The sequence below is a fragment of the Mastomys coucha genome, unplaced genomic scaffold (genome assembly GCF_008632895.1).
Source record: "Mastomys coucha isolate ucsf_1 unplaced genomic scaffold, UCSF_Mcou_1 pScaffold16, whole genome shotgun sequence".
NCBI lineage: Eukaryota > Metazoa > Chordata > Mammalia > Rodentia > Muridae > Mastomys > Mastomys coucha.
The window spans coordinates 101,102,998-101,128,012 of record NW_022196898.1 but is presented as its reverse complement, the minus strand read 5'-3'; the positions used below and the strand labels follow the sequence as shown (position 1 = coordinate 101,128,012).

The 25,015-nt window shown below is 49.2% G+C and overlaps 1 protein-coding gene across 12 annotated transcripts in view; it reads left to right on the top strand.

Annotated features, from left to right (window-relative positions):
• The window catches only part of St6galnac3 (ST6 N-acetylgalactosaminide alpha-2,6-sialyltransferase 3), a 594,849-nt gene that overhangs the window by 90,706 nt on the left and 479,128 nt on the right, over positions 1-25,015 (top strand). Inside the window, exon 2 of one of the 12 annotated variants that reach the window (XM_031375911.1) lies at positions 13,457-13,691. The exons of 10 other annotated variants lie outside the window; for them this stretch is intronic. The gene's annotated coding sequence lies outside the window, so the exon portion shown is untranslated. Of the gene's footprint in view, positions 1-13,376; positions 13,692-25,015 lie in introns of those variants that run through there. One more of the 12 variants, XM_031375910.1, reaches the window with a different exon arrangement.

Below are 25,015 nucleotides of genomic sequence, written 5' to 3'. Positions count from 1 at the left end.
TCCTGGGCTGCACTCTGCAGGCTGTACTATGAAGATTTCAGTTTGCAGCATGCTTTGCCTCCTAGATTTTTGACTTAGCATTTATTTTTAAGTCTACATTTTACTCCCACTTGGTTTTTGAGTGAAGTGTGTGTGTGTGTGTGTGTGTGTGTGTGTGTGTAAACAAGAAAGCACTGACATTCCATGTCTAGATTACTCGGGGAGTAGTAAACCTGGGTTGCAAACTGGAGCAGTGTTGTTGGAGGAGGTGAACGTAGTCTCACCCAGTGTACTGCTCGTGCCTCAGTGACTTTCGCTTCTGTTGAATCTGGGGCTGCGGGGGATCTAGCCAGTCTCATTACATCTTCAGGGCCAGGGCACGTAGAGATTCCAGATGACACTATTACGAGGACTTATTTGCTAACCAGAACTCTGTGGTAAAGCAAAAATAATGAGCTATTTCCAAGATTCTTGGAGGAAATGAAGGGCCTGGCCTGTGACCCTGATAGTTTTGATTCTGACCTGAGATGATGCGGTGACCTCACCAAGTGACCCCTTTTGGCCAGGCATTATCTGACTGAAGTTCCTGGCTTTTGTCTGTGGCCACGTGTAATTCAGAGACAGCTCTCTCGATCACCATTGTTTTGATGATTTCTGAGGGCATACTGAGACAAGAACCTCCCTTGTTTGTGGATGCTAGCTTTGGAAATGACAAGAAAGTCTCTGTTGCAAAACAGTATACACTGTCTAACTTGAGGTGGGTGGAAAATAAAAATACTGCTCTGAAGAAGTAGAAAGTATGAGCACTAATATTCATTAGAGTGAGAGGTCCCACCGTGGCTTCCGTGGCATTGGATTCTCTATTCTATACTGTGGCAGTTACATTACTTAGAGTGAGAGGTCCCACCGTGGCTTCCGTGGCTTCCGTGGCATTGGATTCTCTATTCTATACTGTAGCAGTTACATTACATAGAGTGAGAGGTCCCACCGTGGCTTCCGTGGCTCTTTTGTGTTCCATACTTTTATACTATGGCAGTTACACAGATTGGAAGTTATTATTTGTATGAGCCGTTATCAGTTTCTTTCCCAGAATAGGGATGGCATGCCCTTCAGCAGGCCCAAAAGGTGTGCTCTGGAAGCCCGTTTGCCTTCTCTCTCATTTTAGGTCCTACATGAATCCAAAGCAGACCTTTTACTCAAATGAGGAGCACATACTTAAGTACCTTAGTACTTTCATGGGCTTGTACAGCTGAAGAAGAAGCCCTTAGGGACAAAGGCAGGGCCAGACAAACCTGTAAGGTATAGGGAGTGCTTGTAATGGTGGGCTTCTGCCATTAGGTCTGCCAGGACTGATAGAGGAGACTCAGGGGGTCCAGGCAATGCTGAGACCAAGGCCCAACCACACACCTGGGAGTCAGTAGTGGACATGGTGTTCTCTCTCTTGTTGTCATTGAAAATAATGGCCCTGATTGTATTTTGTCTTCTGTCCTTTAAAACTGGAATTTGTTTTTGTCAGGAAAAGTAAATGTGACCACAGAGATAGGATTGCTTGTTAGGATGTGCTCCTGATTCTGGCGTGCAGTTGGAGTGGGTGCAGGGGTAGAGGTGAGGAGAGTGGGTGCAGGGGTGGAGGTGAGGATGGTAGGTGCAGGGGTGGAGGTGAGGATGGTGGGTGCAGGGGTGGAGGTGAGGAGAGTGGGTGCAGGGGTGGAGGTGAGGATGGTGGGTGCAGGGGTGGAGGTGAGGATGGTGGGTGCAGGGGTGGAGGTGAGGAGAGTGGGTGCAGGGGTGGAGGTGAGGAGAGTGGGTGCAGGGGTGGAGGTAAGGGGTGGGGCTCTTGCATCCTTGGCTTAATTCATTATCTTTTTTTGCTGCCATTGCTTTTCTAAATTAATTAAAAATTTCAGCTGGTCATGGTAGCACACGCCTTTAGTGCCAGCACTTGGGAGGCGAAGGGTTCGGGTCGGGGGCAAAGGTTGGGGCAGGGGCAGGGCAGGGGCAGGGGCAGGGGATCTATGAGTTTGAGGTTAACCCTGTCTATAGAACAATGTAAAGGACCTCCATGGCTATCTAGAGAAACCCTATTTCAACAAACAAACCCCAAATGTTGTGTGTGTGTATATGTGTGTTATAAAAATGTGTATGCATGTGTATGTGATAAGCATGTGTATGCATGTGGGGGGGTTATAAGCATATTTATATGTGTGTGTGTGTGTGTGTATGATAAGCACATGTATGCATGGATGTGTTTGCCTGTGTGAATTTATGGAGAACAGAGATCAAGTTTGGGGGAAACTTCCAATATTATTCACCACCTTTCAAATTAATTCGGTCTGTCTGTCTGTCATCTGTCTGTTTTGTGTGTCTGTGTGTGTCCGTGTGTGAGTTTGGAGGGCTGAGGACAACTTGTGGGAACTGGCTCTCTGGGTGTATCAGGTGCGTCTGGGGCTCAAGTCCCTGTTGTCGGGCTCTCTGTCACTTCTTCACACGGGGCTTCCCTGGGAACCTAGACCTGGCCCTTTTGGCTAGCCTGACTATGCAGAGAGCCCTGGGGCCAGCTTGTCTCTCATCTCCCTGGGATTTGAGGCATGCACTCCCACACTTGGTGTTTTATATGGGTGCTGGGGACCCTTGTGCTTGTATGGGTGGAGAAGTGCGGTTGGGGATGAGCTCCGTCTGTCAGCGTGAACAGCAGAGAGAAGAAGCAAGTCCACCAAGAACACATGAGCTGGATCTGAGGTGGGGGGCAGTATCTTCTGGGTCTCCAGAAGCTCCATGCATTGATTCGATAACGTCGCAATACTGTTCCTTTCCTTGCTTCTTGCGTATCCCAGGACCGGAAGTGCCTACCACCAAGGTAGCATCATTTCCTGTGTGTGCAGATATCTGCAGACATTTCCGATAGCTCTACCTCAGGTCCCTCTTCTGATGCAGAGGTCCAGAAAGCTTGATAAAGTCCCAACAAGTCACGAGTTGAGTTAGATTGAAGATGTCACGGGTGTGTGTGTGTGGGGGAAGCCACGCTCACCTCATTCCTGAGGATGAAAACTTGCCGGGAGGAACTTGCTGTGTATACGGGAACAACCAGACAATGCAAACCCTGGCTTTGTATGTGAAACACAGTAAGAGCTAGGTCCTGGCCTCCAGTGCCCACAGAGCTCTGGTCCTTCCAGGAGGTGATGTAAATGGCAAAGTGTTACCATCACCCTAGGTGTGGCTTCCTTTCACCAGCTTCATCTTCCTGACTTTGTCTAGCTCAGAGCAAGCAGCTTCCCAATGGTGGGTCCCTCCTGACTCACTGGTCTCAGCCTGATTGTTTGGTTGGTGGGTGAGCTCTGAAAAATCGAGCCCACAGATGGACAAATTAGAGATCGGTCCACAGTGCGGTATAGGTAGTAATAACAAGAGACAGTTCTATGGGTTCAGAACCGTGTGCACACTCTAGTTCAAGTGAGTTATTTGACCCTTCCGTTTTTCTTTTTTTCTTTTTCTTTATTGTTTGCTCTGAAGTAGCAGTCCAGGCTGGGCTCAGACTTACTATGTAGTCTAGGATATCCCTAACTTCATATCCTCCAGGTCCTATCTCCCTGGTGCTGCGATTATAGGCACGCACCATAGTGCCCAGGTTAGCCAATGCTGAGGGCAGAACCCCAGCGCTTCAGACATGTCAGGAAAGAATTCTGCCATCATGGCTACATAGCTGCCTTGCCTGGTCCTTCTGAATCACAATGCTCTGATGGTGACATGTCGATAAGGGAACTTCATGGGCGTGTGGTTCAGCACGGTAATACTTAACCATACAGTGAGAGCTCAGCAGTATCCAGCCGACCAGCTGGTACCAGTTAGTAGCAGTTGTTCTGGATATTATTAGGTGCAGGAGTTATCAGCACCTAGAATTTACAAGTGCTGTCTGTGGCTTTCTGATCTGCCTCCTTCAAAGTCCGTGTCCATAGCTTACGGACCTCAGTGGGTAAACATTCTCCCTGCTTTACCATCTCCAGACAGCAGGGTTGTAGACAGGAGATGTAGCCCCAAATGAATGGCAGTTTCTTCGGTTAGGACCAGTCTGCTGGAGCTGGGGTGCAAGGCCAGGCCCCATCTTCTGCCTTAGTTCTATGTTGATGGCATTGCCCTAGCCACCTGCAGAGGACAAATGGCAGTCACTGGCTCCCTGGATTTGCATTCAAGGACACATGGAATTTGCAAAAGATACAGTTAGACACTGTTACCAACCTCCAAACTTGTGAATACGAGAGGATTGATAAGGCTCCGTGTTTTCCCCCAATCATATTTTTTTTGATTATTAACATTTCCTGTTCAAATTTCTTGGTGATCAGAATACAGTCTATTGTTTTCTCTTGCTCAGTGGTAAAGTTTTACAAGAAAGCTGAGTTTGCAATCTCCTTGGGAACATTTTATTCCATCTGAGGACAAGCGGGGGGGGGGGGGGTGTGTCTCAGGTTTGTTACCAAAAGAGGCTGGGTCTGGAGAACCATGATCTGAGGACTGTTTCAGACCTGGTATGCCAGCTGTATTTTAGGAAACAATGGTCAAACATAAGTATAAGAACGAGCTGTGTGGATGGGATGGGTTCTGAGGGCTGAAGTGTAGGAGGAATGGAGGAATGGCTAATATCAACAGTTTGACTGGATTTAGAGGCACCTAGGAGACAAACCTGGGCATGACTGTAAAAAAAAAAAAATTGTAGCTAGGTGGGAGGGGCACTGTTAGGAGGTGTGGCCTTGTTGGAGTAGGCGTGGCCTGGTTGGAGTAGGCGTGGCCTGGTTGGAGTAGGCGTGACCTGGTTGGAGTGGGCGTGGCCTGGTTGGAGTAGGAGTGGCCTTGTTGGAGTAGGTGTGGCCTTGTTGGAGTAGGTGTGGCCTGGTTGGAGGAAGTGTGTCACTCAGAGCAGACTTTGGGGGTCTCAGGTGCTCAAGCAGGCTAAGAGTCTCACTGTCTTCCTGTTGCCTGCTGATCCAGAGGTAGAACTCTTGGCTCCTCTCCAGTGCTGTCTGTCAGCATGCCACTGTGGTTCACATTGTGATGACAATGAACTAAACCTCTGAACTGTAAGCCGGCCTCATTTAAATGCTTTCCCTTATAAGAGTTGCAGTGGTCATGGTGTGCCTTCACAGACATGAAACCCTAAGGCACATGGTAAGAAAATAGGATGCTTTTGCCCTGGAGGAGAGGTGAGATGAAAGCATCTTTAGTATTTAAAAGCTACGGGGGAGGCGGTGGGGGGGGAAGAAAGGATTTTACGGACTTCTTAAACTATAGACTTGGAGTGGCATATCTTAGGCTGCTTATAAAAAGCATTTGGGTGAAACTTAAGTTGGAATGGTTATAGCCATTAAGGTAGTCAGTCAGTTAGTGAGCCCTCAGTGAGCCTGTCTAGTGGCTGAATCTCTATTCTACAGATGGCGAGTGTCTTACTTAGGGTCTCTACTGCTGCCACAAAACACCATGACCAGAAAGCAAGCTGGGGAGGAAAGGGCTTATTTGGCTCACATTTCCACATCACTGTTCATCAACAGGAAGTCAGGACAGGAACTTGAGCAGATCAGGACCCTAGAGGAAGGAGCTGATGCAGAGGCCGTGGAGGAGTACTGCTTATTGGCTTGTTCCGCATGGCTTGCTCACTCTGCTTTCTTATAGAACTCAGGACCATCAGCCCAGGGATGGCACCACCCACCATAAGCTGGGCCCCCACTCATTGATCATAGAGAAAATGCCCTACAGCTAGATCTCATGGAGGCATTTTCTTAACTGAGCGTCCTTCCCTCTGATGATTCTGAGTTGTGTCAAGTTGATACACAAAGCCAGTACAGTGAGATTCATGGAACCGATGTGTGCACACTGAGGTGGTCAGGACTCCAGCCCTGAAGAGACGATGTCACCCACCATCCTGGGCAAATGAGAGCGTGAAGAGGAGCGGGCTCTGTGAACATGGCCTGCTGTGTCCCATGCTGCCCAGTGTGCCCCAGCCAGATCTGCTCAGTGATGGGAAGGAGGGAGCCTGCAGACTGGAGATAATACGTGGGTGTGGCGTGTCCCTTGGCAGATCACCGATGAGGTCTGGGAAGGCTGGTAGGGAGTGTCAAACCTGAGAGCAAGGGTGGGAATGTCTGTGTGGTTCAATTAACTGGATACGTCTGGTGTGATCTGGTGCTTCCTTGAAAATTGTAGCCGTTTGTTGTCCTGAATGGTTCTCTGCATCCGTGGAGCCTGGCAGGGTATAATGAGCTTTGTGGTAACGAAAGGCTTAGAGGGTCTCTGTGAGAAATAGCTGCCATTGCCTTTGGGTTAGAGACAGACTTATCACAGTAACAAATGCCTTACATTAGCGGCTCACTGGGTACACGTGCATGGAGTGTTGTTCTCCTTGGATCCCAGGAGAAGACAAGATTTAACCTCTTTCTCAGAAGGTAATGAAGCTTGGGGAAACTGAAGGGCGTGCTCAAGGTCACAGGAAATGTGGCTCTTCCCGTGAGGGCTAGGGATGCATAGTGTTGGCTCTGCTTGGGCAGGCAGTGGGCCTCTCAGGTGCAGCAGGCCTTCAGCAGATCTTCCCCCTCTCTGGCTCAGTCAGGGGTGTCGCAGGCAACCAGGCACACTCCGCTCCTTTGCAGCAAATGACCTCTACTCACAGTGACTGAGGAGACTGCAGGCCCAGGGCGCTGGGTTCCTTTGGAGGCCACGGGGACCTGCTGTTTCTCCACTGGTCTTACCTTAGACCTGCTCCACTGCCACCTCTGCTCCCTCATCACCTCTTCCTGTCACTCTGGCCGGCCTCCTGTATGTGTTCTTCCTTTATGATAAACAAGTGGTTACATTGCCTCCCCCCCCCATCCCATAACACCCCAGGTCAAGATTCCCACATTCATTTATCTGCAGGCTGCCTTTAGCCACGGAGTGTAATACACTGCTGAGCTTTGGAGGTGAGGCATCTGGGGGGTGGGAGTGGAGCATTGTTGGCTTTGCCCCAGCAGATCCTAGGTTTAAATCAAGGCATGCCTTCCATTCTTCATCCATGGGTCCACCACATATTCCCCTGGGATGTCCCCCAGCACTGCCTGGCTTCTGTTCTCTCTCATTGGGACTGTCAATGCTGGCTTTCCCTTCTGGACCACCGCTCTCAGCCTGATCTTCACTTCTGTTCTTCATGCTCCACACATTTGAAAATACGGCAGATCTCCCCTACCTTCCACTCAGGCTCTTCCTGAACGCTTTGTCTTGGTCAGTAAAAAACTCCCAGACTCCTTCAGCAGGTCCCAGGCCTTACAACTGGCGTTCTGGTATGTGCTCAATACTGCTCCCTTCTTCCCACCTCTGCGACCACACCAGTCCTCCTGCTCCGTCTGTGGTTGTTGTGGGTCTGTGTATTGGGTTGTGTGTAGATGTCAGAAGACCACCACAGGTGTCAGTGCTCAGGGACTTTCGACCTTTGCTTGAGGTCTTTGCTGGTTGGTCTGGCTAGCTTGCCAGTGAGTCTCTGCCTTTCGCCTCTCTCCCTGTCGCTGAGAGAGATTACAGGTGTATTTGGCCATACCCACTTTGAGCGAGATGCTGCCCAGACTCTGCATTCTTTTCATGCCTCGGATCAAACTTGGCCCCTCATAGCGCCCTCGCCTGTCACTCTGACCACCCTGGTACTGTCACTCTACCCTGTTTTTGTGGCCAAGCACATCATGCGACACCCAGTGTGTTACACACATCTGTGCCATCTGCCTTCCTCTGGGAGAGGCTCCTTCATGAGGTCAGGGGCAGCAGCGTCTGAGAGCCCAGGATGGCGTCTGCCTAAGGGAAGAGCTCAGTGAGTGAAGAAGCCTGGGCTTCAGGTCTTGGTCCCGTTCAGATGTTCAGATTGCGGTGTGTCCTCTCTTCTGCGCGTCATCTTCATGGGCAAGTAAGAAAGATGTGACTTGGTTACGTCAGCAGTTTCTTTGTTTTTGACTCCTTTATATGTATTGGAGAGCGTGGGGTCAATGCAGCCTGTGTCTTGGAAGGGCATCAGCCGACACGCAAATGGTTTTCTCCTCTTTCCCCAGTGAAGGTCTTTCCGCCCCCAGCACAGCACCAAGCTCCTTCCCAGTCAGTCATTTCGCTCCTTGGCAGCATCCTTTCCTGTCCGTGTGTACTCACTGTCACCTCTCACAAGCGGGAGTGACTGCACACAGTGTTTGCCTAACTCAGACGCTCTCTGAGTAAGCACAGTTTGGGGTACATTTAAGTGGGGATGGTTGTCCTCTTGAACCCCCAAACAGCTCTCCCATTCTGGATGTGTTTGTCACCCCCACAGAGGAGTCCGAAGTCTGAGAGCAGCACCCTCTCCATCAGCTCAGCTTAAGTCTTCTGAGCATCCTCTGTGTGTCAGAGACTGAGCTGACTGGAGGAGTCAGGGTGTGTGTGCCCAGCTCTGTTCCCTGCTTTGGAGGAGCTGTGGGCCATGGAGAGCGGTCCATGGACCCATGCTGTGGAACGCACCTTGAGACCCCTTTAGACTTGGAGGATTCCAGACCCAGATCAAGTGAATTCCATTCTGCATTTTGATTGGGTATCTTGGTGATTGACATGCATGTTAATATTTAAGAAGTATTGCTCTAGGGTGAGTGACCAGTGCATGAATAGTAGCTGCATGTGTGGTTAGATTGCCTTGAGAAGGGAAGGAGCAGGAAGCAGGCGCTGTCCAGGGAGCACGGTCAGCTTTTATCTGTGTATAAGTGGTTTGCTGGGAATGGCCGGTGGGGGCCTGGCATGAGCACTGGTCAGGAAAATCAGCTTATTGAGATAGTAAGCAAGGTCAGCTTGGAAGGAAAGATGCGCAGCTGATAATCACAGCTTTCACGTGCATAGAGTGATGATGTAGTAATGGCAGCGGCCATGTATGTGGCTCCCAGCATGCTCCAGGCCTGTTTCTTCTGATTCCTATTTCTAATGCACTGATTTTGCTACATTAACTCATTTTAATTCACTGGGAAGTACAGACAGTTATTCTCCTATCTGAGTTTCTTTTTAGGAAGGGAAACTCACTCCCAGAGGTGAAGTAATTTGCTCAAGGTCACATGGCCAGTCTTAATTTCTCATCAGAGCCTGGTCCATTAACCCCATGGCCATCATTCTCTGTGTGTGTGTGTGCCTGTGTGTGCATGTATACATGTGTTTACATATATGCATCTGTGTGCATGTGAATGCATGTATGTGTATGTGTGTATGTATGTATGCACATACATGTGCATGCATGTATGTAGGTGTATGAGAGAGATCAATCACTCACAGTCCATGTAATATAGCTAGAGTATGAAACGGGTGGCCAGGGTGGTCAGGGCCTGTGGTGGGTGGAATGGGTGGCCAGGGTGGTCAGGGCCTGTGGTGGGTGGAACGGGTGGCCAGGGTAGTCAGGGCCTGTGGTGGGTGGGAAGCCCAGGGCAGGTGGGAACCTGCTTCTACTTCACTGGCATCAGGATCAATGTTTCCTTTATTTATCCTCGTGCTTTCTCAGGGTGTTCTCTAAAGAGTAAAAGAATGTGACTTCTCACACAGCAGTAAGAGGCTCAAAAGCTAGAGAAGGGAGGAAGCCAAGATTACCTGGACTTCTGCTGATGGCCAGAGGGCAGGGTGACCCTCAGTGGGCATTTCCTCTCATCTCCTCCTTCCTCCTGGGAGCAGCTTTATCGCTGGGGAGTCAGAGACAGGTGGGAAGTCCAGTTAGTGTATCCTTGGAAAGTCATGCTCTGTTCTGTCAAGGTGACTAAAGATTTTGAGCAGTTCTGGATGGAGACATGGACCAGGCTGGGAGGGGTCTGTCTCTATGGTGTGCTGCTCCACTTGACCTTGCCTGGTGCTCCACCTGACCTTGCCTGGTGCTCCACCTGACCTTGCCTGGTGCTCCACCTGACCTTGCCTTGTGCAGCAAGTCCCTTGGTGATGCTGTGCAGTGCTCTGCCTACTGTGCCCTGTCAAGCTGTATTGACTTTTTCTGAAGGAACCCATCTGATTTCCATTTCAAAGAAAGTGCCATTTGCTGTATTGTTAAGCACAGAGCACAGTCTGCCTGCTTCCCTAATTTTATTTTTTCCCTTTTGTGATTGGGGGGGAGGGGAGTGCATTTTGGAGTATATGCCATATGAGGTGTGATGAAAATGCATTGTAAGAAAATCTAAGAAAAATTAATTAAAAAATATATTTTGAAGGCTTCTCAATTGTCCTGGTTTCTTCTGGATTTGTAATTCTTTCTATTTTCCCTTCCTTGAAGAGAGCCCCCATTCACTGTTTAAAAAAAAGATAAAATATTCCATTAATAGTTTCTATATTTGTTACTTGAATATTTTATATGTATGGATTAAGTGAGATATATCAAAGTTAATTTTACGTGTTTCACTTTTACTTGTTTTTAAAGCTGTTACTAGAAAATTAAGAGCCACACATGTGGCTTGGGTGATATTTCTCTGGGACAGCCCCTCTCTGAGCTTATTTCAGTGGGGGCAACTAACAAGTCATGTGCCTGCCGGATTCTGTATGTGCAGCGAAGGGGCCAACAAATCGATTTCCCTGCCTCCTTTGCTTCAGGGATGGCAGTCGCGTGCTTGCCAGGTGTCAGCACCATGCAGACTGCTCACCAGTGGCATCTGGTTGGCTGTTGGCCTCCGTTCTCTGGCATCTGGTTGGCTGTTGGTCTCTGTTCTCTGGCATCTGATTGGCTGTTGGCCTCCATTCTCTGGCATCTGATTGGCTGTTGGCCTCCATTCTCTGGCATCTGGTTGGCTGTTGGTCTCCGTTCTCTGGCATCTGGTTGGCTGTTGGCCTCCGTTCTCTGGCGGTTAGCTGTTGGTCTCCGTTCTCTGGCATCTGATTGGCTGTTGGCCTCCATTCTCTGGCATCTGATTGGCTGTTGGCCTCCATTCTCTGGCATCTGATTGGCTGTTGGCCTCCATTCTCTGGCATCTGATTGGCCGTTCTCTGGGACTCCTCAGCGTGCTCCTCACAGCTCCCCCTGCTGGAAGTGACAGTGATCCTCACCGTGCTGACTGACTGTCCTCACGGCGCTGACCGTTCACCCTGCCCAGCTTTAAGATTTAGCTTCTTACTGAACCATTTTCAGCTGGCAGCATGAAGTCTCGTGGTCCATCTGGAAAGAGTCACAAAGTCCCTGTGTCATGTTATTTTAGTACCTAGGACACACTGAGATCGGAGTAAGTGTTACAGAGCAGGCGTTTTCCATCAGCGAATAGCACACACCCTTATGTAGATGGCTTCCGAGGCCTTTCTGCTGACTGCTCTGACGTCCTCTGAGCCCTGCAAACCTGGGTGGTGCTTGCACGTTTCTCTGCCTGGTCTTTAATACCGATACTGACATCTTCCTGAGGAGTCCTTACCACTTGTGGTTCAGCCAGGTTTTCTCTGGTGCTCACTGCACCGGCTCCTGTTTTTATCCCGTGCCTTTGTGTTAGAATCCCGTTTAGATGGATGAGTCAATTGAGTGGGGCCCTGTGGAAAGCTTAGTTCAGTTTGTGTAAATCTACCTCCTCCTGCTGGATACAGAGGCTCCTCTGGGATTAAGTCTGGAAATCTTACTAGGTTTGCACGATGTAAGTTAATACAGACCCTCCACCCCTACCACCACACCTTTCCTGTCTCACGTAGAAAAGGGCCTCACTGCTTTGCCTTGAGATATGTCCTTAGAAGTCTGTCTCAAGAGTCTTGCTGATAAGTTACTTCTAATATATCAAGAGAAACTAAAGCAGAGAAGTCTGTTTTCTCAGTCGTCCCCCTCCTCCCAGTGTACTCCTCCTTAGCGTCCTTCCATCTCTTTCTGCCTCTTCCTCTTCGTCCTCTTCTTCCCGGGTGCACATCTAACTTGGGCCTTGTTTCTACTGGAATGAATGACTAATCACAAAAACTTGCCAAGTAATTACCTTAATGGAAAAGTCTTTCCCCTTTCTCCCTCCCCCACCATGATTTCTATAAGTAAGTAGTTTCATTATAAAGTACATCCCCAGTCAGGTGAGAACCCTTTGTACATAGATGCTCCCTCATACAGGATGAGGAGCATCCTGTAACGGGGGACAAATGGGTCAGGACCCAAGTCAGAGCCGTGACACAGTGTCCAGTAAAAGCATCATGGAGAAGGAAGGGTTTGGTCACGGTTGGGGGATCTGGCCCATCGTGGAAAGAGCGGGAGGCAGCAGGTGACACTGTCCGCAGTCAGCAGAGAGGTGAGCCCCGAAGCTCGGATCTCTTCTCTCTCTAAACCACTCAGCCCATGAGTGGTGGCCGTCCACATTTAGAGTGAGTCTTTCCACCTCTGCCAACACTCACAGGCATGCCTAGGTGGCTCTAGGTCCTGTCAAGTTGATGGGATCAGCCTTCACAGACCCCCAGCTCCCTGCTTAGACTGGATGATACCATGCTCCGTATTCCTGTCCCTCTACCCTGTATGTGTGTGAGAGAAGAAAGAGGAGTGGACATTCCAGGGCTCCTTAGTCGCAAACAGCTGACGCAGCGAGGCTGATGAACATCTCATCAGTGCTTTCTCAAGCCCAGCAGGTACGGCTCCCTCATATCTGCTGTCAGTCACCGTGGCTCTGCACCTCTAAAACCCTCCTCCAAGGACTGCGGTGCACTGCAGACTCCCCGCTTGTGCACTGGGGATTTGCAGAGGCAAGCTTTGACGGGAGGAAGGAGACTCGGGGACCATCTTCAAGAGTTTTCTGTGTTCCTTGCAGTGCGCTATATGAAATGTGTGTCCTTGAGATGTGCATGGTTCTGGAGCTCTGAGAATGGTCCCGTGTGGGAGCTAAGGGGCATGGGTGTCCAGCGGCTGGCTGTGGTAAAGAGTGAGTGCCACTGGGGCTTCCAGTCAATGTGATGACCCCCCGCAGTACATTTGTGGGCAGGAGGGGACCGTGTCTCTGCCTTGACTTAACAGCAGCTCCCTTTTGTCTTAGGAAGCGCGGCCAGGGCCTCACGGTAACTCAAGGATAAAGAAGGAATGTTCTGATTTCTGAAGTGGGAATCAAGTCAGGGCTCTGTCTTTAATTTCAACACATCGTACATGCTAAGTGGATATGTCTGTCTTTAATGTCTTACCCTGTGGTGACGTGCATACCCATGGGCTTGTGGTATTCATTGTGTTTAATATTTTGCAGGTAATACCGCTTCTCTTCCTCATTTGTACTAGTTTTGGTAGCATGCAAAGGTTGGAATAAAATGTGGAGGAAGTCTGTAACTCATCACTGACAGCTGCACACTGAGGTGGCTCAGTGAGGAAGGAGGGGCTCTTTGCTTGTTATGGTAGGCATGTCTTCCACCAGGCCCGGGAGCCATAGAATATGTGCCCCACACTTGCCTTTGGTGGCCACACTCAGGCCCTTCAGTGGTGTTCATGGCCTTAGAGGGACACCTACAGGTGTTGATCAAGACTATGGCTGCACATGACCCAAGTTCGTCGTCCTCATTCTCTATCTGTGTTTCTCAGGCCCACTTCAGGTTTCCATCTAGCAGTTACAACTCATTGACACAGAGCTTGTGAAGAGAGAAGTTCCGGCCATTGATCCCAGCTGAGGAGTCCCAGCCCGTGGAGGATAGACAAGCATGTCAGTTCTCTCTAGTCACTGTATCATCTAGGATGGGAGCCGTGCAGGGGTCAGCCCATAGGTTCTGGTGGGGACCATGTGGTATTCATAGAAGGGAAGAGCCAAGAGCACTCAGAGGTATGTGTCACAGTCCTTCGGGTAGCGGGCCTCTTGGGGTAGCTATCACGGGATGAGACTGCCTCAACTACCTTACCCTGCCCTGGGGTGGAGGGGGTGGGGGTGGGGAAGATAGAAAAGATGAACCAGCCAGTTACCATGGTGTACCTACACAAAGGGCGATGGCCTATCCAAAATAGAGACTTCTCCTAAGTGGGAAGAGAAATTTGGGACCAGAGGTACCTCCAGGTAAAGGAATGTTTTAGATTCAGGGTAACAATTGGGAGGCCATGTCAGGCAATGGTTGTTTCATTACAGTATGAGGAAAAAAGAGGTCAGGTGAGAAGCCGACCTGTCAGACACAGCAGGACCAGTGAGTGGTCACCCAAGGTGGGATCCTTTCATCTGCAAGTCTGGGATGGCCATGAGTAAGGAGGCCATGACTCAGACCGTTGACAGCCCCTGCTCAAGCACACACTGCTTTTCTATTGGGTGGTGAGCCCTGCTAGTCCTGCGGGCCAGGGCTACAGTGTTAGCTGTTCACATCAAGTCTATTCAAGTGTTTCCTGTTGTCTTATTCCAGTGTGCCTGTATGCTTGGATACCCAAATGCAGCCAGCCATTACTTTAGCTCCAGGAAATGACCAGTCAAATGGGATCCCTCTGTCCCCTGTCCCACACGATCAGCCCTCCAGGGAAGCAAGACACCTCTCTGGGAGAAAGGCACTGTACTGTCACAGAGGTTAGAAGGAATCATACACCCTGGGGCCAAGGTGACCCAGGGGGTGAGTCTTCTACTAATCAGTTCTGCTATGCGGTCCCCGCCAGTTAACAGCCCATGACTTGAGAAAAATTACACATTTATCCCTGTCCAAAATGCCGGTATGCATCAGGAACTAAGCCTTTGGGGCCCTCTCTGATTCATACTGCAGACAACTTTATAGCTGGGGATGGCTGCACATGTCTGCAACCCTGTAACGTAGTTAGTTATTGGGTGTGGAGGCAGTTGGATCAACAAGCTCACTGCCAGCTTGGCTACATGTTCTGTAAAAGACTGGATCTCAGTGATGGAGGAGGGCAAAGGGGAAGTGTTTCCCTGGTGTCCATATATATATGGACACCATATATACACATATATACATATATATACACACACACATGTACATGCATATGTACAAACCAACAAAGAAAGCCCCAGAGAGAAGTCTGGAGTGCCAGCCGAGCCCCAGCGAGCCCCAGCGAGGTGTACCACCTTGCTAACCATGTTTCTTGATGACCCCATTGGTTATGGTTTAGTCTTCTGCTCCATCATGACTATGGTGCCCCAGTGTTACGGAACCATGCCCCTTGTTCTGTAACCGGTGGTGGGGAAGGAGCCCGATCGGACTGGATTGGGTGGAGCATTCAGACGCACAGCAGGGACTTTCTGCAGATAGCAGCACTGGCATTCCACCTTGGGTAAGTGTCACCTGCTGTGCCAAACCAGAGGAGTGCAGCTGTATGGTTCATCTGTGTCGCCCAGAACTGCTGATGCTATTTGCCAGTCTATTCTAACTCTTGTTTTGCTTGGGTTTGCCTGTGGGAATGACATTCTTGGTTTCTGGTTGCGTAGCAACCACCTGGGTCTGACTCTGCCTTCCTTGGAGGTGGGCACCCATGACTGGTTCTGATGCCCCTGTGGCAAGTAGCTGGTGGAGCTTGCTTTGTACAGGATCTATCTGCCATCTCAGGATTTCTGTCTGATGGCCCATTGCTGTAAGAACTGCATGCGTGACTGACCGTATTCCACACCACAAGCTGTCGCCATGTCGTGTGCCATCCTTAGAAATGCACTTAGAAGTGCGCTGTCCCCATGCACAGTCCTTAGTAGTCTAGTCGTTTGGTTATCAACATCCTGTCAATCAAGGTTCTATGTGTGGACACCACACTCAGCTTTAAAGAAGTTAATTTTATTTATTTGTTTTGTGTGTATGGATGCTTTGCCTGCATGAATGTCTGCCATTTGCATATGGGGTCCTGAAGAGGGAGTTAGCCCCTGGAATTGGAGTCGCAGGCAGCTGTGAGCTGCTACGTGGGTGCTGGGAATTGAACCTGGGTCAGGATCACTATTGGCTTTTCACTACTGAGACCTCTCTTTAGCTCCAACAAAGCTTTTTAAATTTCTTTTTAATTTTTGTTTTGTTTTTTTTTTTTCCTGTGGGTAACTCAGGTATCCATGCTTCCATGGCAAACACTCTGCTGCTAAGCTGCTCCCGCCTCAGCACTTTCTTTCGGCTTATGCATTTACAGCTATCAAGGATTCCCATATAACTAGGCCATCCTGTAAACTGAACCTCAGGGAGGGACTTGAGTCATAGTGGACTGTCACCCCTGAAGAATCCCTTCTCCTTCTTGGAGATTCTGTCCAGCAGGTACAGGCCAATGGAATGAACCAGTAACATGGCAGTTGCTTTCTCTCTTGGCATCTGTTTCCACACATGGTCCTCTGAGCTTGGGATCACATGACTGGTTTCCAGCATCACCTGTGGCCCTCCATGGAGCAGAGTACACAGAGGCGATCTTAGAAGGCTTGGCTGTGGGCTTTGTCCTAGGTGTGCCCATGAATCTGTGACCCAAAGGCAAATCCACAGCTGGCTTGCAGCATTGGGCTCACTAAAGGCCTGACCAGCCTGCTTGCTCCTGAGCGGTCTTCAGGAATCCACTCTCACTGGCTGGAAATCCGCACCACCCACAGTTAACAGGCTCACAGGACTTTTACTACAGCTCTTTTGCTTTGGAACTTTATTCTTTCCCTTGTAAACAGCCAGTAAGAGGCCACTGCAGACCATTTCTAAGTGCACTTCCAAAGGTCAGACTCCAAGGGCATAGTCCTCGGTGTGAACCTGGTCAATAGCTGTTTAAAATGTGTTTATTTCTGTCAAGAGACAACCTTTGTCCAGAACAGCTTTGCTGTCTGTGGACTATCTGTTCATTGATGTACATCCTACAAATAAAAGCATTTCCAAGGCTCGGTAATGTGTGAGGGCTTTGACAAACTCCATTTTAATCATATTATGTGGTATTTTCTATGATTCAGTGGAGAGCTCCCAAGCTAATTCCACCTTGGTTCTTTTGGAGAGAGAAAGAAGAAAAGCATCAATGGTAGTGATCAGCTGTGTGTGGGATTGGTGTGCATCCAAAGTCTGCCTCAGATGAGCAAACCCAGGAAAATTCCTCCTGCTAAGTAGCTTTCACAGTTGACTGGGTCGGAGAGCTTGGGAGGCCTGTGGTCCTGGGCTTACAGGGACCCCAGATCTATTTTAGTCCCAGGAAACAAGATTTAAATATTCAGAAAGTGGTTCCTTTCTTTTCATTGCCTTGCTTAGGAGGGATTTGAATTATAGTCTTTGTCTCGAAGTTCTCCCTAAGAATTTTTTTATCCAAAGCCTAACAAATGTATAGGCTTCAGAAATGGTGTTTTTCATACCAGCCATGAGAATAATCCTGATGTCATTTGCATGAGAATGTTCCCAGGGTTATTGACACAGGGTCAGAGCCAATCACAGGAGCTTGAGAGGCGGCATCTTTAAATCTACAATGGATGGTGGGGTCAGTACTTTTCCAGAAAGGAAAACTCAGATCGACTTAGTAGCTTGGTTCAGATTCTAGAGTCAGAAAATGGGACCCAGAAGCCAGGGCTGCCCTCGCTTGGAGACCTGACATTACTGTCAGCTCTCCTGCCCCCTGCTCTGCCCCTGTGTGGAGGAGACCATGACTCGGCTAAATGACCAGCTGTCAGAACCCTCTGTGCTCTCGGTCCCTGCCGTCTTCCCCATCCAGGGTGCCCAGGCGTCCCTTTCCAGTCTCCTTTTGCTGTTAGCTATTTGCACACCTCGCACCTGGGGGAGCTCTGAGGATATGGCGGCCAACCAAGTACCAGCAAGCCTCGCCCCAGGACCATCCTCAAAGGCCATGTTCCCTGTACGTTGGCAGATACATGTTTCTGTGTCAGGTGTCCCGGTACTTGTGACTTCAGTATGCATGGAGTGGGCAGAGACGTGGGGTCTAAGCAAATCGTAGGGAAGAGTAAGATAGTCTGCTGTCAGCAGACACTGGCGCTGGAGCACAGTCCCTCTCCACCGCCCTCCCCATCGCAAGGAGACTGGGATTCAGCCGTCCTTAGTCTGTATTTGTACTGACCAGTATTTGCATGAAAGCCGCATTGTGTGTGTGTATGACCCTGTGTGTGAGGATGGGCGGGCAAGCTCTGTCATGCCTATAGAGGTGGAAGGACAACCGCAGGCGGCCGTCTCCCAGTCAGTCGTTTTCCTCTGAAGGGAACTGGCCTGTGTGGGACCATGAGCCCAAGATGACCATTCTCTGAGGTCAGAGTCTGCATGGGCCGAGATGGCTCGGGATAAAGTGTTTGCTGTGCAAGGGTGAGGACCCAAGTTCAAATCCCCAGAAACCCATGTAAAGATGGGTGTATTAGCATGAATCTGTATCCCTGTGCTCTTATAGGGATGTGGAAGGTGGAGAAGGATAGCCCTTGGAAGCCCACACGCTGGCTAGCCTGGTATACATGCAGCATCAGTAAATGACATGGTGAAATGGGGACCAACATCTTGCGGTTGTCCTTTAGCTTCCACAGGCATGACATATCTTGCACACAAGTGCCTATCCTCAACACACATGGTCATGCACATACATACATACATGTCACAAACACATATCACACACAAAACATACGGCAGCACAGAAGCAGGCTGGGTATGTGTGTCTGCAGCCAGGACTCCAGCGAGGTGGATGCAGAAGGGTCATGAGTTGAGTGCCAGCCTGGGCAACACGAGACCCACTCACCAAAAAATAAAGGGCTGGAGAGAGCTCAGTGATTAAGAACACATGGCCATCTTTCAGAGGACCAGAGTTCCATTCCCAGCACCTATATTCTGAAGCTCTTAAGACCCTGGAACTCCAGCTCTAGGGGCTCTGACACCTGGATGCTGCAGCCCAGCCTCTTCTGACCATTTATTCAGACTTCCATTCATGCTGTAGAATGCCAGTACAGTGGCCCCTCGCCTCTCAGCTATTATGAGAATCCTCCCAGGCATGGGAACTGCTGTCAGGAGTCCAGGCCATGACTCTGTAAAGGCCTCAGAGAGCAGTCTGTCAGGCCTTTTGTTTTCCTTCCATGAAGTTTTAAAACATATGCATCTATACATACCATCACACAAAATGTTGAGTACGCTATGTGCATATGTATATACACATCCATAGGCCCCTCACATATCCACAGCCCCTGCATAATCATACATACATATCTGTGTGCTCTTACACGTGTAGGCAAACACAGGTGAACACATACATCATCACATTATGCACACACTGTTTCTAGGGAAGAGTGGCCCATTTAAGGCAGCACTCTCTCATTTTCAGAGGACCCCTCCCTGCCCTTTCCTGGTGCAGGAGGGCGGTGTGAGCCTTTAAAACTGTACATATTTCCTCTTATAGTTGTGTCTTGGTGACAGGTCTTGAGAAGAGATCCTAAAAGAAAATGGTCTAAGAAAATAAACACCTTTGTCACATATGTCCTTGTCCAGTGCTAGGACCTGGGGTTTGGAGAGGACGAGGGGAATACATGTTCATGGAGAATCCGGGGCCTGAGCTCAGGTTTTGGTTAGGACACAGGCAAGCTGAGCAATATGCCGGCCTTTTCTAAACTCTAGATTCCTCACCTATAAATGATGCTGTCTGCAGCCATGGCTCTCAAAATGCTCTGCTCCGTCTTTCCTGGTGGTGGAGGAGATAAGAATAAAGTCAGAGGAGAGGCATGCGACTGGCCTGAATCCTCGGGGTCTGGAGGAGTACCTGGAAGACGGAGCAGAACACAGACAGACACCTCGCGTCCTGCAGCTTTGCTAAGCACTCACGTCAGGTGGACCTATCAGTCACAGGGTGATTTGTCGGGTGCCTCTTACTGCAGCCCAGGCTCTGGAACAATATAATTGGCTTAATTTTGGTTTTCTGATTCCAGGAGTGCACGCTTCCTCTGCCTGTCTCTTGTCTTATTGATTTTGATGGCGAGAGATTAATCTGGTGCTCTGAGGAGCTAGGCATCAAGAGCTCTCCAGCAAGGAGGAGTTTTGCCCTCTGGCTGCCTGGTGCTCACATATCTTTCATCAGCAATTTGGGGGACTCATCCCCTTATTCCCTTCAAAACCCCAACCCCCACTCCTTGGCTTAGGACTGTCCTTGCAGTATCCCTGAATGGGGGAGGAGGAAGGCCGGCCTTTCTTAAAGCCTGCATGGAGTCTGATGGGATTGGTTTGCCCCTGCTACATGCAAGACAGCTCTTGCTTACCCCTCACCCCAGTTTTAGCAGTCTGTATACATAGATCGTTGTACCCGCATTAGCATATAGATACCAGATTACATTGGAATTGCCTATGCCTTTCTGTGTTTCTTATCTCACAATAAGACCCTGAAATATGGAGTCTAACCTTGTTTCTCATGCACTTGGTAACTTGCATATAGTTGGTAACTTGACTTAATCAGGATGATGTCATTGACTTAATTAATTAACTCAGTGTCTTGAGTTAATCTGGATGAGAACATTTGGGTGGGTGGGTGGGGTGATAGCTTGAAGACGTGGTTTCCAGGTGGACAGTGGGTACTTAACAATACTGGCTGGCACCTGTCCAAGGCATGCTGCCTAGCTGGCCCGTGTGTTTCATGGTGTTGGTTACAGCATTATCTAACCATGTCTGTGGTGGAAGAAATTCCAAGGCTGTACCTTCTGGGTTCTAGAGGTGGTCTCCTGTCTGTAACCAATGGAGGAGGTGAGCCCATCTGTGTTATGCTGACTTGGCCGATGCCTTCCCATACTGCTATGCTAGACTCAGGGTTTAATCTAGTCCTTCAGACAGTGCCTCAGGCTACCTGTGCATCGGGCCTTACAGAGGGCCTGTGATCGGCTCTTTAGGCATCTGAGCTTGAACAGCATCCCCGTCAGAGTAGGGGAATCGAGATCTAACGAGATAGAAGGCACTCTTTTTAAAAAGGGAAAAGCATTGAAGATTAAAGCATGCTTTCTGTACAGATAGTCAGAACTAGGGTTATGAGAAGGACAGAGCAACAACAGAAAACAGAAACACACAGATCTGTACAGACAGAACTAGGGTTATGAGGAGGACAGAGCAACAACAGAAAACAGAAACATACAGATCTGTACAGACAGTCAGAACTAGGGTTATGAGTGGCAGGACAGAGCAACAACAGGAAACAGAAACACACTGAAACACTAGTTAGGGATTTCTGTCCTCTTAAAGCATTTATTAGGTCCCAGAGCCTGCCAGGTACTACAGCACACGCTGATAATCCCAGTATGAAGGAGGGGGTAAGGAGCTAGGTTGGAATTACATACCAGGACTTTGTTTAAGAAATACACAAATAGATGAAAACAAACAAAACTGTCTTGTGTTTTTGCTCCAATTTATCTTAAGTACTTTATCTGGGCACCTGTAGTTGCTCTAAAGACTCAGTGGGATGACATTTTGGGCTAGCCTGAGCTATGTGGCAAGCAGTATAAGCAGAACTTACTGTAGAGGCCTTGGGTCCTGGCCCACATGGCTCACTTCCTTTCTTTTCCTAGTTTACCTCAGCTTCGGGAGCTGGTGGTTTGGAGCCCAGAGAGTTCAGTAGGAGGATTTAGGTCTGTGAATGCGCTGCCTTTACAGCCCGGACTCCCTCAGCTCGACAATGCTGGCCTGTAGCCAGTGCTCGGGGAGAGAGAAGGAGGGATTACTTTCTTATCACAAGGAAATTAGATGCCTAAGCTAGTGATAAAGTGATTTCTTTGAAAACAGTTTTTAGGGAAATTGGACTTATGCTGTTACCTCATGGCGGGCTTTGGGGCACTGGGAAGGAACCTATTTTTGCAGTTAATGGATCTTGGCAGAAAAGGGTTTGAAACGAACTTTAGATTTCTTTAAAAAGTAATTCCCTCACCACCAGCTTGTCTTCTGTCCTGAAAGAGAAGAGAATTTTTATAGCGCTTTTAGAACATGCAATTTCTCTCCAGTTGCTTGGCAGTCCCATTAGCAAACTTATTTTTCAAAGTCCTACTAAGTGATTGCAATGGTATTTGTCTAGCAGGATCCAGTGAAGGCTTTCCACTGAGGACTGTGGTGTGTGTGTGTGTGTGTGTGTGTGTGTGTGCACCCCTTCCGACAGCACATCTGAAATGGGTGTTCAAAGCATATGAGATCATAGGCAAGCTCACACTACACTTGTCTTTCCTTACCTTTTCCCCTCAGGGATGTCCCAGCTGAAGACTTGAAACATTTAAAAAACAAACAAATCTATGGAATATAGTAGCAACACTCTGCTCTGTTTCTTGCTTCTGTATGGTTCACAAACATTTCAAACAGTTCAATACATTTCTTTTCAGCCCACTCCATGCTGAACAAAAACTTCAGCAAAGAAGAATTACTACCTAATACCAGTGAGGAGATTTTGTCTGAAAGGAAAGTCTTTTCCACCAAGCGAGTGGCTTCAGCTCCTGAGGGAAGGGGCCTCTCACTGCTGAGGTACCCACTGAGGTGGCCTGGGTGACAGGGCAGCTCACTATGTCGGGGCAGCTTGGGTACCGCTGAGGAGATGCCTGGCTGGCGGGCCTCTCAGCCTGCTTCACTGCTTCCTAGTTTGCTGATTTTGGGGTCACTGGTTCTTTGGGTCTCACACTTTCAGAGGTGCAATGCTGAGACTCCTCCTCGTGTATGTCTGGCTAGTACCATGCCTCAGTAGTACTGCATGCCTCACAGAGCATGCGCGCCGCCCGAGGACCTGAACTCTAGATCCTCCGCACCTCAGTCCATTCAGTTACTCAGTGAGCGGGTCTCTTTACAGCACACTCACACTACAGTGCTCTGCAGATGAACTCAGTTTCAAAGCTCTGAACCCACATTTGTCACCATCTTTAGCAGAATATACTAAGAGCCTCTGCGGGTGGCATAGCCAGAGGGGAGGCAGAGTGGGAGGAGGGTGAAGAGTCAGAGGGGAGGGTCAGAGTGGGAGGTTAAAGAGGGGATCCTGGCCTCACTGAGGGGGGAAAGTCAGAGCAGGGTCAGGATGGCTGCTCCAAGGCCAGGGGGAGGAGGAGTGCATGCCACATCATCAAGGAACTGTGCTGCCCTCCCTCCCTCCCTCCCTCCCTCCCTTTCTCTCTCTCTCTCTCTCTCTCTCTCTCAATCTATTATTATATGTAAGTACATTGTAGCTGTCTTCAGACACACCAGCAGAGGGTGTCAGATCCCATTACAGATGGTTGTGAGCCACCATGTGGTTGCTGGGATTTGAACTCAGGACCTTTGGAAGAGCAGTCAGTGCTCTTAACTGCTGAGCCATCTCTCTAGCCCATGTGACACTCTTTCCAAACTCAAGATTTAGAACCAGAAGCTGGCCACTTGGGCTTCATTCCTTACATCCATAGCCCCCCTTGGAGCTTGGTAAGGGTTACAAAGCTCTGCTCTGTTCCTTAATCCATTCAATCACTCACTCATTCAACAAGTATGCTTTAAAATATCTGGTGTGGGGTTGATACCGCTTCAAGAGCTCACAGGCAGCAGTGAAGCAGCACAGCTGGATGCTCCATCCCTGTTCTTTCTGGGAGAGTCAGGCTGCGAGCCAAGCCCTGGGTAGGTCCTGCTGCTTTCAATAAAAATGCCTCCTATTTTCTCATGCAAACTAGTCCGTTGGTCTTGGTTTAATCTTGGTGGGAATTATATCTCAGAACCCTGCAGTTTCTGTGAATTTCTCAAATGCTGGTTGACAGCACTGACTTGTGAATCATGCTGACGGGTTGTGATGTTTAGAGGAGACAGCTAGCTCCTTTCCTGGCATCAGGAGATGCCCAGGCTCCTTGCCAAGGTGGATGGACATGGCCTCGTTGGATTTCCAGCCCCTAGTGCCTGACAGTGCAGAGCTGAGCCTCTCTGGCGTCACGCTGCTGAGAGCTTGCCTGAGTTTTCTTTGTGCTTTTTCTTCCACAGTTCACACAGACCACCTCTGAGTCCACCTGGGCTGCAGAGGGGACACGGGTGGCAGCAGGTGGAGTCGGGGATGGTGTATCTCCAGGGAAGCCAGAGGCTTCACTGGTCAAACCAAAACTACTTACTTAGCCAACCAGTCTTCATCTACCAACCAGGAGGGAGCCCATGTTAGGCTCTGGAAAGTGGCTCCTTGTCTTGCACCAGGATCAAGGCACCTCTAGGAACCTGGGTACAAACATGGGACCCAGGCCATACCTACAATGTCCCAGATTAGAGTTTTTGGCTCAAACCTAGCTTCTCATTCAGGTCTGCATGGCCATGGAAGCTGATGTTCGTGCCTGCACACCATGATAATGCCCTGAGAGAAATGGCTGAATCTTTGAGCTAGAGAACAAGGTCTGTGCACATTGTAAAAACTGGACCAATGCAGAGTTGCACAGATGTTCAAAGAGATACAAGAGAAGTCGTCAACCTCTCCCAAGGTGGCCTTCCTGAGTAATGGATCAGAAAAGGTTTTCCTTTTGGCATTTCTATTACTTTAGAGTTACTCTATCAATTAATTAATTAGCTTAGTAGAGACTGTCTCATGTAGTCAAGGCTGGTCTTGAATTGACTCTGTAGCCTAGGATGATCTTGAACTTCTAATCCTCCTGCCTCCACATGCTGTGTGCTGGGATTTCCATCATATACCACCATACTTGGATCTGAGGGTTTTGCTTTTAAACTGTCTGCTTGAGACAAGTTGGCAAATCAGTGAGCTATGGTTTTCTAGATCTTACTGTGTTTTTTTTTTTTTTTTAATGTATTGACATCCAAAAGATGTCATGGTGATTTAATAAATGCAAAATGCTAAGCAGCAAGGCAAAGAGGTACCTGAGTATTGAGTGTCTGTGTGCATGGGCACAGGGTGGTATTGTGTGTCAGTGTGCATGGGCACAGGGTGGTGGTGTGTGTCTGTGTGCATGGGCACAGGATGGTGGTGTGTGTGTGTGTGTGTGTGTGTGCATGGGCACAGGGTAGTGGTATGTGTCTGTGCACACAGATACAGGGTGGTGGTGTGTGTGTGTCTGTGTGCATGGGCACAGGGTGGTGGTGTGTGTCTGTGTGCATGGGCACAGGGTGGTGGTGGTGGTGGTGTGTGTGTGTGTGTGTGTGTGTGTGCATAGGCACAGGGTGGTGGTGTGTGTCTGTGTGCATGGGCATAGGGTATTGGTGTGTGTCTGTGTGCTGGGCACAGGGTGATGGTGTGTGTCATGTTCATGGGCACAGGGTGGTGTTGTGTGTCTGTGTGCATGGGCACAGGGTGGTGGTGGTGGTG